Genomic DNA, 15,412 nt, shown 5'->3' with positions numbered 1-15,412 from the left:
TTTTTTTGGTCTCTTATGCTAACATTCTACCCAGATAAACTCCGTAGTTATGACCTACGTGCAGGTGTTCAATCTCTAATGTTATCTTCTTTAAGGAAAATTCTTAATAATTTACGAAATTCCCTTGGATAACGAAACGAAACTTATATGACAGCCTACGTTATACATCAGAATGCTACAAAAATATCAAGTAAAAATCCTAGGGTTTGCCCAAAGAATTTTTATTTTTTTTATTTTATTACAATCTCTCTCTCTCTCTCTCTCTCTCTCTCTCTCTCTCTCTCTCTCTCTCTCTCTCTCTGAACCTCCTAGATAAAGTAAATACCGTGTGTCAGGTTACCTTTGGAAGGCTTACCAACGTAAATTTTCTTAATATTGACATATCTTTATTAGCCCTTAACTGAATTAAACAAAACATTACACGTACTCAAACATACATGAAGATATTAGTGTGCATTTATACATACACGTACATGTATTGTTTTATGCATACACAGCCTACATAAACACAACCCCACACACAGACACACACACACACACACACACACACACACATATATATATATATATATATATATATATATATATATATATATATATATATATATATATATTAAATATAAATAATGATGTGAGTACCACACAGTTCAGGGCGTGGGGTTTAAAGCCCATGCACTGTATATCTAGGAAAAACTAATAAAAAAATATCATAACGCACCTAATGGTTTTTAGTGCCCGTGGATGTGGCGCAGTAAAAAAGAAATCCATGATAGTTGGTTTGTTTAGTTAGAAAAAACTGGTTTTCTTGACACAGATAAGCAAAGGCGAAGCGCATGGCGCACAGGAATGGGTAAGACACACACACACAAAAAAGTGAAATGTGTAGAGTTAGGGCAAAGAAAGCACAATGGCTGCATCAGGGGAACTCTGGCAATAAGTGAAAGCATATAAATGTGTCAGCATAACCACTGTACAGGTAAAACTGAGTGTTATAAGGAAAAAGCTTACAATTGTGAGTGTGCATGGATCAGGATTGGACCAGGCGTTTTTGGGAAGCCTGAATCAATAGGACTTACTCAGTTTGGGAAACATAAAAGGGCAATTGTACTAAGTGACTTAACTGCAAAAGCTGGTGACTGAAAAAAGATGGGAGCTTTATACAGACAAGAAGTTCCTGGAGCAAATGAGAATTGACAGCGAGTTATAGGAATGTATTTGGAAAGTGATCTAATTATTGGAAATGGTTTCTGAAGAGAAATATAAATAAATATACTGGGGAAAGATAAAATGTGGGGGGAAGGAGTTTGTTATATTATGTGTTAATAGAGTAGGTGGTTGAGTAACGTAATAATTGCAATGGCGGGAAAAGGAGAGGCAGAGGTATATCTGATCATTACTTGGTTGAAGCAAAAGCTGAAGTCGATGAACTGTTGAGAGAAACCAAAGAAATGGCAGTAAATATTGGTGTAAAACTGTGGGATAAGAATACGGCTCAAGAATGGCGTGTGCAATGGCAGATGTCTGCATATGACATAGTGCTGCTTTGGGATGATGAAGAAAAGCTGCAGACTAGTGGAGAGTTTAAAAGTGTTTGCAAGAAAAGGAAATTTAGAGTAACTAACAGCAAGAGTAAGAATTGGCTGGCAAATGGAAACCATGAAAATGGAGCAATGAATGTTAATATGAAGAGATGATAGAAGGATGGAAGCAGTTAATTCATTCATATAAGTATTTGCAAGTTAATACACCAAATCATGATACACCAGAAGAGTTAAGTCTCATTATGAGTGATGCAATAAAGGTAGCTGAATGTGTGCAAAAGATTGAAAGGAAGCTTGGAATGTTTATGGATGAAAAAGTGGGATTATATGAAGGAACTGCTGGGGCAACTCTCCTTTAAAACATGGATGTGGAACGGGAACGAAAGTAAAAGGGTGGACGCCGTAGGGATGGATTGTTTGCACAGTATATTTGGCAAAAAAAAAAAAAAAAAACTAAAAAGGTGAAATTGTGTTGACATAACAGTGATGAAAAAGACTGGGTTCATCATGTTGAAAAATGAAATACAACGAGAGTAAAACGAGAGTACAATTTGGAAATAATTGGAGGGCCTGGTTGAATGATTTATGGTTACTAAAACTAGTGTCACCTCTAGGTTATTGACGCCGTAATGATATTAAATGGAAAACTAAAAAAAATTATTTTAAAGGAGTTTCATATTAGAAATATCTAAACATACACACACACACTATGTATATATACATATAAATACATACTATATATATATATATGTATATGTATACTGCTATGTGTATGTTTTAAATTTTGTTGACGTAATACTACGCATTTTTTGGTTTGTTTCAATACATTCCCAAAGGGACTACCAAAGGTCTTTAATTTTCTGACCTACAAGAGGATATAAATCCCTATATGATAGTAAGCATCTTATGGATTCTGAAGAGGTGACTACTGACTTAGCAAGTTGATCAGCTTGCTCGTTCCCAAGAACCCCAACATGGGAAGGGACTTAGCAAAAATTTACCTCTTTGCCTCTTCTTTTCACTAACAAAAGCTACCCATATCTCTTAAAATCAGTGGGTGTAAAGAGTTAAAAGTTTCTACAGACAAAAGAACACTTCTTGAGTCAAAATATTAATAAAATTGTTTCCATTCAGAGTTAAAATTTCCTCTAAGGCCTTTAAAACTGCATAAAGTTCTGCTGCAAAAATAGATGGAACTGTTGATAATCTCCCACTTCTTTCTACAATAGGAGAGATCACTCCAAAGGCGACGCCAGCATCTGACTGTGAGCCATCTGTGAAAACTTCAACGGAGTTATCATGCTGGGAAGAATGATCTACAAATATAGATCCTCACTGCCTCACTGGACATTTCTGCTTTTGTCGAATTAAATATCAGCATTTTACCTCTGGAAGGTTCGAGGAGGAGGAGGACCCTAACCGAATATCTAGCCGGTAAAGTCCGTCTTTGGCATGTTTAACTGACGCGTTATACTTTTACTCGGAAAGCAAATGGGTGAGGTTGCTTGGGGCTGATTTTTATAAAATTGCCAATGCCTTTCATTCTGATACAAATGCTGGTTATGTACTTAGGGAGTCTCTCTGTACCAGTTCCGAACCAGCAGATGTTGGTAATGTAAATCCAGAGGCATCTCACCAGCATCTACACGCATGCTCTTAGTGGGAGATGACTTAAATACTCCTGTACACAATCTTACTCCTCCATGATGGATTGAATTAAACATTTTATGCCTATTAGGCTTTGCTGAGGCGTAGACTTCACACCCATAAGTTCATTTTGAAAAGACTAAAGCTTTGTCTAGGCTCAACACCTGAGTTTGGTCTGCACCCTAAGAGGTGTCAGACACAACTTTCAGGAAATTCATTGCTTTTAAGCATTTTATCTTAATATATTTCACATGTGGAATCTGAAGTCAGCTTGCTATCAAAAACAGACCTGAGAAACCTTGTTTCACCAATACATGGAATTATCTTCCCAAGTATGAACAGATCTGGATCAGGATGGACTTCTCTTATACAGGAAAAGTGCATGGTTACCGTTTTACTAACTGAAAACGTAAAACCATTCATCTCAGGCCTCTTTACTATTTTATCAATGCAGAGCTGACGGTGACGTTCAGTTACTGTCATCTTCGTTGCTGCAGAAGATATCGGAAGATCATCAACAAAAAGAATATAAGTTACATCTGGGGGAATTGTTTTGGATACCCCACTGATTGCTAAGGCGAACAAGGTTACGCCAAGGACACTACCTAACGGGACTCCTTCTTCTTGGATGAATATATCTAATACTGTTGCTCCAAACTGAACCTAAAGTAGTCTATTTTTTTTTTTTTAAAGTCTTGATAATAGGCAAACTGCCACTCAGGTTACATTCATAAAGAGAAAACCTAGGAAGATCTGAAAAGATGGGGTGAAAAGAGATACTGAGGCGGTAAAGCCTCAACATTCAAGAAGAGATGGTGGTGCAATGTTGCAATGTGTATGTGTTCAAAACACTAATGATAAGCATTCTGCACAGGTGTGTAAAGCAGTTAATATAGTGGACCTTTCCTGCACAGGGGGGTTTGTTCCAGACTCAGCAGTTATCTTGTCTTTTCTGTCTTTTCTCGAGACCAGCATCTAGTTACGAGTGAGGGTTTAACGTTGAACAAAAATTATCCACACTTTCTATCTACTTTACCTGCGAGCATTATTCATTTTCGTTTGCTTTCTGTACTCCCCTTATAAAAATTCAATTTTCTGTATGTAGAAGATTTAATTTTTGGTTTTTGCTGATACAATTTCCTCTTTGAATAGCATGGGCCTTTACGCAAATCTGAAAAAAACATCTGTGTTTGGGTTCTGGAACCCATGTCCTTTGCATAAAGGGAAATTTATAGTACACTGTGAACTAAATTAACAAATTCTTACTCCCATTGTTTATATATATATATATATATATATATATATATATATATATATATATATATATATATATATATATATATATATATTTTATATATATGTATATATATTATACATATATATATATATATATATATATATATATATATATATATATATATATATATATATATATATATATATATATATTACTAAAAGGACCTCATTCAAACTGGATGAATGAGGTCCTTTTAGTAATTCTACTAATGCACAGAACAATTGTGTATGTGATAAAGTTAATATATATATATATATATATATATATATATATATATATATATATATATATATATATATATATATATATATGTATATATGTACATGTATGTATACATATATATATACATATATTACATATATATATATATATATATATATATATATATATATATATATATATATATATATATATATATATATATATAACTTTTTCAATCAGTTTCCTATATACTGTACATATACACAAACTCATATCCTTTCCTCCTTTATTACAGGAATTAGGCTTTTCATCAGCGCCCTTCCGACTCCGATGAGATTTACCCTCGTTATCGTCGGATCGCTAATGAAGTTTTCCATCTCATTTCCATCTTTTTGATTCCCCTTCCCTTGTTATCCGTTAATGTACTTTATTTACATCAAAATGAGTTCATCGTTTCAAAGTCTTCGTCTGCATTATTTTCACAAAGCCCACTGTTCGGGAGCTACATTCAATTACGCGCTTTCATTCAAACGTACACGTCACCCATAAACACTCGTGCTATTCCACGTGTACTTCGCAAGCAGACAGTTCTGCAAAAACAACTGACCCTTTTCGTTTTAACTCATGATGAATGACAACACCTCTCCACTCCATCGGCAGTATTCCCCCCATATCCACCGGCCCTTTCACCTCTTCCCTCCAATAGCTCTTCCCGCTTGTGTTTCAAGCATCCATATTCATGAGTGGTCAGTATTGGAATGGAGGATGGGCTGAGTTAGGGACGGAAGGTTTAACACAATTCTCTCTCTCTCTCTCTCTCTCTCTCTCTCTCTCTCTCTCTCTCTCTCTCTCTCTCTCGTTAGTCATGATGCATTTATTAGTGAGGGCGTCTATAGGAGAAATAAAACCTTACAAAATTAGTTTCTTTATGTGTATTTGCAAGTTCGAGAAACTATTTATGAAGCAAATAATGTCATCCGCAACTAGTAAGATTAAGTGATCTGAAAATAATTAATTAGTTTCTGTGACTTCTCTTAATATAATTTTAGACCTTAACTACTCTCATCTTCTCTACCTCCCTTGAAACTGACTGCACTGGACTGTAGCGATGCAATTTTTTTTTAAACATTGCTATTATATACAAATGACTTTCTCCTGAACAACTGCTCTGCTTATACCTTGAATGAGCTTTTTGTTTAGGGTGAGGAAGTTGAGTCATTGTTCACTATTAAACGCCACCAGCTGAAGAAATACTGCTTTACTTAACAGTGATTCATGATGCCAAAGACCCAGCTTCACTCACAGTATGGATTCTTCTGGAGAATATCACTCTTCTTCTTCGTTTAACGTGTTTTTCCCATATTTCATATAGGGTAAGCACGATGCCTTCTTTTGAAGGGCTTTGATTTGGCGTTGGGGTAGGCCGTAGCCTCGATCGGCTGCCCTGCCTGACATCGCTTAGACCCCGGTAGCACATGTACATATGTATCGTGCCAAATCCCCACTCCCTTTCTCCCAGCAGCGAGGAGACGTGAGTGGTTAGGCCGACAGTTCGAGACGTGTAAGGCGTCTTATGTTTTTAGATGATGTTGGACTGGCTTTGTTTGTGTGTGTATTGGTCTGTAACACCCATTTGCTTTCAGCAAACCTATCCGTTGATTACATACATAATCGCGGGGTGTCTACACGGATAGCAAAGTGTCCGCTCCTCTGACTGTCCAGCTGTGGATTTGAACCCGCGACACAGACTTCTTATGAAGTCCGAGTCTGCTGCTCTACCGACCGAGCCATCGAGGCTCCTCTTGAGAATATCACTCCTGCTTCAAATAATTCCATAGACCATTTCAAGAACACTCCAGCCTCTGTACAAGGAGTGGCAACTTAGAACTGGTAACTTTGAACTATCTTCAAATCATGGAGGACAATATATTTTTTTCACATCTGGACATCAATGCTTAAATCTTCTATACTCATTGCTCCCACGTTTTATCTGAACATTGTACCATGAGCTGTTTTTTACTGTATTTTCTTGGTAATTCTGTGCACTTCTACAGGGTCAGCATTTTATTTTTTTGTAGCAAGGAAAAAGCCCTGCAAGTTCCCTTGAGAATACCATAGTGTTGATATTGCCAATATTAAATATACTGTTAACAATTACATGGATACTACAAGGGTCTTACTCTCACACGAATCAACAGTTTAGCATAGCAGGGGATACCTCCCCCCCCCCAGCACCTTGGTTCTGTCTCAGGAATTCCAAGCGTCAAATTCTCTCAGTAGTTTGTTGTTCCCCCGGATTTGTATTTTCCTTTTTTTTAAAGAGGTGATGAAAAGAAGAGGTGATGAAAAGAAGTGTATATTTTTCTTTGAATATGCATGAGAAATTGTTGTACTGCTGCCCTTTGGGGTAATGAAAATTGCAAGTGCGTATTAAGTCTGGCTCAGCTGTACAGCAACTCCATTGGTTACAGGATGATTCAATGCATCAATTAGAAGGTTGCAGTTTGCCCAAGACAACAACCCTAGGACTATTTGACTGAGATGTCTTTTTGCCTGTACCTAGCACATGAGGATAGCCAAAGTAATTTGAGTCTTCTTTAAGAATAACTTTATCTTTGCTTTTGCTGACATTAAATTCATTAGGCCAATACATGGGTTCCCAGTGTATTAATCAAAACCAGCCATTTGCTTACCATGAACTTGATAGGCGTGGTCCTGAGGTACAGTATATGATTCCAAAGTTTTCAAGTTAACATCCATGGATTGTTGCCTAGTTCAGAAGACTTAATTTGGAACTGAATCTAGGTTATGCAGATCTGACTTAACTGTTCAATGTCTGTGTCCACTCCAGGCCAATAAACAACTCTATATGCAACCTGTTTCAACAGCTGCATTTCTGAGTGGACCAAGCATAAAAATTGTAAACTTACACCAATTATCATCCTAGTAGAAGACATTTGTGGGCTATAGACAGTAAACTGGCCAATTCTCTGAGTGATCTAGCAACCATGTTGTGTGCTTATGTAAGCAATAGCTCTTTACACTGTATTTCTTGTTAGATGACAAGATCTTTGGAAGATTCATTACTGTTAGATCCTTGATTAAAGAGAGCAAAAATTGCATGACTACATAATCAAATAAATATCCAACTCTTCCTCCTCACTGTAGTTTTTTGCACACTTTTGACTGCAAACATCTGCATGGCCATGGTCTGGTATATTGTGATGTTCAGCCTCATAGTTGTATCTGCTTAGTGTGAGGACCCACCTAGCAAACCAGTTGGCAGTTAATGCCTGGTTACCTTTTGCTGTACAAAACATAATGATCAGTAGCTTATGGTTCGAGATGAGAATGCAATGTTAACCATTCAAGAATAAATTAAATTTCTTGTGATTGAGATTCACTGGTAATTTTCCTTTGGAATATATCTTAACTGAGTTTCCTTCATGGTTTGTGCAGCTCTTGTAGCTGGATTCTTACTGCAACTGACATGGAAATGAAACATGACTGCCTTTTACAACTTTTGATGAATGTCAAAGGATAATCCCAATGGTTGTTTGGGAACAAAAGTGTAACAAACTTTGTAGAGAGTAGAACTTTTAAGTTCTCAAGGGCCTTTTGTTCCTTTATAGTCTACACCCATGTCAAGACTTTTCTGTCGGGCAATTCATTGGTTTTGATAAGGTGCTCTAATGTGCTAAGAATTTACTGTAAAAGGTTAGGAACCATTGAAAAAAAAATTCTAATTAGACAAGCTCATTACAACGAGCATCTTGGTAATGGTAGCCACTTTTTAACTCTTAGTGATCTCATTATGGAACAGCATGTATTCCAGATACCTCACACTTCCATCACTAAATTTATCTGTCAAGATAGCATCAAAGACCTGTCTTGCAGAGGCAATGAAGTAACCATCAAAGATTATCAATGTGTTTTTCTCCATTTTCACTGAAGTGTTATTTCTGTGGTGAACAGCCATCCTTCTCTTGTCAATAATGAGGTCTTTAACTTTTTTTTTTTTTTTTTTTTTTTTGGGGAATTTTGACACTTGAACCAATGCTAATAAGTATTCTGGTTTGCAGTGGTAGGTTGTGTTGAGTACTGAGTACTGAATGCAAACTTCTGAATTTCTGAAAGCTGATTTAGTGGAAAGCATCTAAGATAATACCATCCACTGACCAGTTTTTGCATATCTCATCAAGTATGGCATTTGTTTGTCTGTGAGCAACCGGCTAGAGATTTACAGTCAGTAAGCAACCACATGTATTTCAGTTTCCATTTACCCACGCCGTAAAATCTTTTGAATAAGAATGATGGCTGGGCTCTATCCATTCAACTGGGTAGGTTGGGATTCAACTCTCTTTGTTTCTAGCATCATAAGCTTTTCTTCTGAAATAGTGTAAAGAACCAACTGTCGCTTGCAGAAAATTAGTTCCAAATTACGACTGAATCTGACTCTTTACTCAAAGACCTTCAGAAAAACCAACTAAGGTTTGAATACATCTGAATATTGTTTACAAAGATCTTTGCAAGTTACCATTAGAACAATGTCTTGGACTGATGATCCACATAAAAGGCAGACCACATTCTTTCTTTAGAAGTGGCTTGTCACATCAATGGCCAATTTTTGAAATGGAGAACTCACTATTAGCAGTTGGCAGATTGTTATAAAGAAGTATCATCAAGTCGGATATTTTAAATGACTATCACACCTCTTTAGCATAAAAATTACCTAAGGTTTTGGTGTCAATCCAAAAATGGAATTCTTTACTTATTTACATGAATCTCTTACAGTATAATGTCATTGCTTCTCTGGTGCAGTTGACAACTTGCTTGTCTCGTCTCCTTGTGAACAGATCCCAACACTGGCCTGTGATTATTTTTTTCATTGTCTAAAACGCCTCCTTTGTGTGTCCTTTTTCCTTCCAAAATTACAATGGCCTTCTTGAATCTAGTCTTTTGTAGGGTGGTTTAGCTGAGTGAGGTCCTATTTTCTTAGTAATTCATACATTCATATGTTGCTTTCTGTATTCTGTGTGAAAATTGTTGAATTTTCATCTAAATGGAAAGCAGGCATTTGGGCTATACTGTGAGCAAACATAGCACTACTAAAGACCATTTTCTTTGCAACATGGGCAACATTCTTAACTACTTGTAGTAAATATACTACACGAGCTTGTTGCCACACGCTACACGCACTGGAACTAGGCGCTGCCGTCTTCCCTACCCTCCCTCCCAATACCCTACCTACCCCACCCCCACCCTGGGCGGACAAACAGGTTTGCAGGAGGAGGGTGGATTTCTCCCCTACCCTTCCGTTGCCAGACAACATAGTCTGGATGGGGTGGGTGGCTGTGTCACCCTGGGGGAGGACAAACAAGATCCGCTCAAATTTTATTATTATAGATGGGTGAAAATTAACTCGTCCTCAGAAACTTTCAAAAGGGTTTTGAGCACTCTATGTATTCGTCCAAACAAATGAAGGAAGTACACAAAGCTTTATCTTAAGAAGCTGAGATAAAATACGTGGTGTGACCTCCTGGTTCCCATTTGAATTGAAGTCACCTATATGCATTACTACAAGTTTGCTGCTTTGCAGATCAGTCAGGAGGGAATACACTGTCCTACATTAGATATTAAAGAATTCCCGAGCGAGCTTTTTATCCAGCATCAAGTTGGCTCTGGCAAATATGCACTGAGAGCAAGCTATTTTTGAACAAACGATAAATAAAAAATTCCCTTTAAAAGGTAAATTAAAGTTAAGAAATAAATTAGATCAAAATTTGTTAAATGGACGGTTTCAGAGAAGACTTGAACAGATGACACAACTTGGCATTTAATTTGGGTCTAACATAGGTTTTTTTTTTAATCTGGTTCAACAACCTAGTATACTTACTAGGCTTCGCATTATTTACAATGAAGCCTGAAAAGTACTACAGCTTCACTGATATGACTGTGCTTCGTGAACCTTCGAAACTTCCAGAGGGAGTAAAAATACTTTCATGACATTACCGCTGATATTTATCCTGATTATTGTTCAAATAATTATGCGATTTGCGTTCAGTGCTTTGTATTCAATGGTGTAGGCAAGAGTCAAGCTACATTAGAAGGTTACAATGCAGCTGAATAGTATGTATGCATGCATGTATATGTGTGTATATATATATATATATATATATATATATATATATATATATATATATATATATATATATATATATACTGTATAAAAATATATATACAAACACACTCGTATACTGCTGCAAGTCCATGTGTAGAAAACATAAAGACGACTTGCAGCCATTATGTTATTGACATGAGGGTTGTGTGTCTGCATTTTTCAACACAAAAATCAAAACCGGTTTCCTATCAAATGAATTTTTAATCCTAATTATGTAAATGTATATATATATATACAGTACAGTGTATATATATATATATATATATATATATATATATATATATATATATATATATATATATATATATATATATATATATATATGTCCACTACTTTTTTTTCTTCCTAGAAAATCCTTCATTTCTTTCTTCACCAAAAAGGACACAAGTTTCATGTAAAAATAAACCTTTGCCCTGTTTTATTTCCGCCTCCCTCGAAATGCTCCATGTTCCCCTTTCCAGCCTTTATAAAAGCCCCTTTGTTCTTCTGCAACTTCTTCTTAAAAACTTTCTTTTCCTCCTCTTTGCTAAAAGGCTATTCTGCTTACGTCCCAACCGACCTCCCGTTTGAAAACCAAGAGCGTTTTAAGAATAAGGACTAAAAACTCTTTGTAATGGCGTAGTTCTCTCAGTCTTTGCTCACACCAAAAGGAGAAAACTACTTCTGGGGTGAATTAAGCTTCTTTCTTGGAAAGAACAAGAGCAGCCACTAGACTGGACGATTAAAACCCTCTGTGGCTCGCGTTTAATCTAGCGTCTGCTCGTCATTAGACATTTATCTGAAACCCATCCTACTTTAACATAAGGTTAGAACTACTGTAAAAGAAAATCAGAGGCCTCCGGGGCGGCCAATCAAAGGAAAACCACTTCCGAATTGTGGAAAAGCTCGTTAATATTTTACAATTTTCCATTCATTCCCTTTTACTCTATTTACTTGAAAAAATTATTTTAGAGTTGTCTAATACTACGAAAAGCATATAATAATTAGTAAACTTGGAACAAATGGTAAAATTATGAGAATAAACAAAGGAGAGGGAGTCAAGAATGCTACTGCAATATTTCCTGGTATCTTACACATCTTGTCAAAAACTAGGTTTACTCTATCTGCCGTTTAAACCGTCTGTACGTTCGTTTGTACTCTGTCACTCACGAAATCGATATCAACTGCACCGTTAATCAAGCAGGTCCAACACAAAACTGAAGCTTGTGACCCTTTTAATACAAGCTATTACTCGTTACTGAAGCCAAATAGATATATATCTCTGCATCCATTACAAGAACATTACTGGAATCTGGAATTTTAAAGAGTGCATCAGATAAAGAGATATCTTTGGAGCAATATAATGAACTCAGTTTTTTTATGTATCATTCAGGTATTATTCTGGTTCACCTTTACAGCATCATACTGGAGGAAACCCGACTGAGAATGAGATATCTAAATGGTTGCTTGTAATTTTACTTCAGTTTTGCTTTAACGGCAATGAAGAAAAATAGTTAGTCAGCGAATAATTTTATTTTGTTCCTAATTTTATTCTTTAACTAAACACATATTTTTTTTTATTTATATGTCAATTAGAATGGAAAAACAAAACTAGCACAGATGAGATTTAGTACCATCAGGAAAATACGATACCGGTAAACTTATCCTTTTACAAAATGTGTTAGTTTTATCTTGCAGAGCGTGAAAATCGATATCCTACAAAAAATTTTAGTAAATTGTTGCAAGTTTCTGATTTCTCTGAGAACATAAATACAGTATACTGTACTCTGAGTCAGAGAAAATAATATTCTTTCACAGCAACGTTTTAAAACAATTTTCGGTAAAAGGTCAGCTCCCAAGTGTACTGGAAAGCTTTATTAGATGTCGAAATCTAACTCCAGTGTAAGTACCCTTTTCTTATCTCTCCCCCACCTGCCTCATGCAAACTCGTTTTCACGGCACTGAAAATATGGCTGAAAGAATAATTTGGCACACAATTTCCCTTTTAAGAATCAAAATAACTGATTTTTCATGCTTTTATTTTGAGAACGTACAGAATATGTATCCATGTATATTCATGACCGCTGGCGCTTGTAAGTTTGCATTGTGTGTGTGCATGTTGCGCGAGTGTATAAGCTTCATTAAGATATTCTTTTTCCCCAACTTAGTGATTTCCATTATTTTGCGATACTTGTGGATACAATTTAATGTATTAATATTACGTAAAAATATGGTAGAACTATATAGTAGACTGCCTTCTAAACTTTTTCTACCGTTTTTTGGTGGCTAATTATGAATTTACCTTCAATTTTTGGAGCTCGAGTGTAATTAACCCCTGAAATCCATCCAACAAGGGGTTTCCATACGCGATCTTCACGGGTACGTCTGTTTCGAACAGTTCATATCCCGTCCGGCAAGTGCAATAACTTGTTAACGTATGGGTACCCAACCTCTCCCCCCAACCCCCCCGGGCCCAGTACTAAACACGGCGAAGCCGACAACAAACAGATGCACCGCCAATATCAGAACCCCTAAAAGTGTAGAAAAAACCAGTTGAAAAGGTAAAAACAGGCGCGGAGTTAATATATAGAATTACCAAAATTTAAAATATATCAAATGCTTTTTTAACACGTCTGTTTGCTAATTCTCATAACAGACAAGGGAGAAAGCAATCTAATTTGCAATGGCCCTATTCCATTCAACGCAATCAAAACAGGGTTGATTCCACTGATAAGTCTTTTCCCCTTCCAGTTGGCTCCAGAGAAGCATATACTGTAGGAACAGTAGCTACCACAAGCACCCTGCGACATGTGAACCACTAGTGACTTTCTTCAATGGGAAAAAATCCGCACCTTGAGCTACTGTAATTACCAGTTTCGCCAGCATATTCTAAGTCTATCACTATTTTACCTTTACCCCAGTTTAATCCTTCTTTTCCATCGTCGACCATTTTTCTTTATAAAATCATTGAGAAGGGCAAACTGACATTCCCTTGTAGCTTCCCATGACTTAATGGAAATTCTCTTGGCAAGACCCCATCAGCATCAACTCTACATCTACTTTGCCTTGAGATATATATATATATATATATATATATATATATATATATATATATATATATATATATATATATATATATATATATATATATATATATATATATATATACATATATATATATATATATTAGATAATAAACATATATATATATATATATATATATATGCACACAAATATAAATATATGCACACAAACATAAACATACACATACACACATATCTGTGTGATATGTGTGTATGTGTGCAATAGTTCTGAAACGTTTTTCGCATGAAACTTCCATTTTATACTTTAAAATACTGAGCCACAAATAGCCAATTAATAACGTTTTATCCTCAGTAACCAAGAGCGATAATCATGATTTCGATTCAGACGTACACATTCTATACTGACAAGCACCGACAACCAATCTCCAATGTACAGTGAATCTGATATTAATGGGATTTTTGTGGCTTAAATTTGAAAGTATACAAAAATCCCCGTCCAACATAAGTTAAGAAACAATCACAGATATACACACATACCTCTGTGCACAGAGCGTATCGCTAAGAAGGGCTGATTCCGATTCTAGGCACAAAACCTGGACTTATCAGGAATATACCTCCACTTCACTCCCAAACAAACAGCAAAGGCTTGTTTTTCTGTAGGAACAAATAAGAGGTATTCAGTTATGTGATGAGACAAATTTTTTTATCTTCACAAATACGCATCAAAAACTGAGTACCTTGAGTGGTGGGGGGGAGTCAGTTAACATAGAAAAAGACGCTATTACGGATGTATAATAATAAAGAGCGTTCTGATTAGATAACAGAAACAATCACTATGCACTTGATACTTACTGTCAGCGTAAATAACAGAAGCTGTCTTTGACGAAGGCAAGGACTGATAGAATTCCTCTTCTTTAGTATTTAGTGATGAAGGGCTACTGCACATCACCTGAACTTAAACAAAAAAAAAAAAAAAAAAACAGCATTATTTTTCTGATGAGAATAATTTTTTCTTTATATCTGGCCTTTAATTGCTGGCCATTACTTGGCTTTAATTTAAACATTCAAACAATGCTGGTAAATTTTAAAAAGGTCAGGATTTTAATGTACTACTGAAAATTACATACCTAACTGATTTTATACATATTTAAATGCAACAAATTAAATATATACTTAGAATGAAATTTATTTTTAAAAAGCCAAAATGAGACAACTGGTACAAAAGATGATTTAATTCCCTGAATGCCATTTCGTTACTAATTCAAAGTAACATATTGTATAAGGATAACTTACCATTAATTGACAAGTTTGGTTAATTTCCTCATTCACTACACCAGCTTTAACCTTACACGGCTCAACGATCATGAAATAAGAGCCTTCAAGCATGAATTAAGTTTTGCTTACCGTAAACTTACAAAACTGCTGGCTTTCTTGTAGGAATGTAAAATGCATATAACTTTGCATGTCACTTTGATTAGTGCAAGCAAAAGTATGTAATTGAGTACTAAGATGTTGTACATTT

The 15,412-nt window shown here is 35.8% G+C and overlaps 1 long non-coding RNA gene across 1 annotated transcript in view; it reads right to left on the bottom strand.

Moving 5' to 3' along the window:
- Nucleotides 1–14,544, bottom strand: part of LOC136838997 (uncharacterized) — a 253,980-nt gene extending 239,436 nt beyond the window's left edge. Inside the window, exon 1 of the long non-coding RNA XR_010853179.1 lies at nucleotides 14,428–14,544. This is a non-coding gene — a long non-coding RNA (uncharacterized lncRNA). The remainder of the gene's footprint in view (nucleotides 1–14,427) is intronic.
- Between the last annotated feature and the right edge of the window lie 868 nt (nucleotides 14,545–15,412).

This window comes from Macrobrachium rosenbergii, chromosome 5 (assembly GCF_040412425.1).
Source record: "Macrobrachium rosenbergii isolate ZJJX-2024 chromosome 5, ASM4041242v1, whole genome shotgun sequence".
Lineage (NCBI taxonomy): Eukaryota > Metazoa > Arthropoda > Malacostraca > Decapoda > Palaemonidae > Macrobrachium > Macrobrachium rosenbergii.
This window is presented reverse-complemented; position numbering and strand designations above follow the sequence as displayed.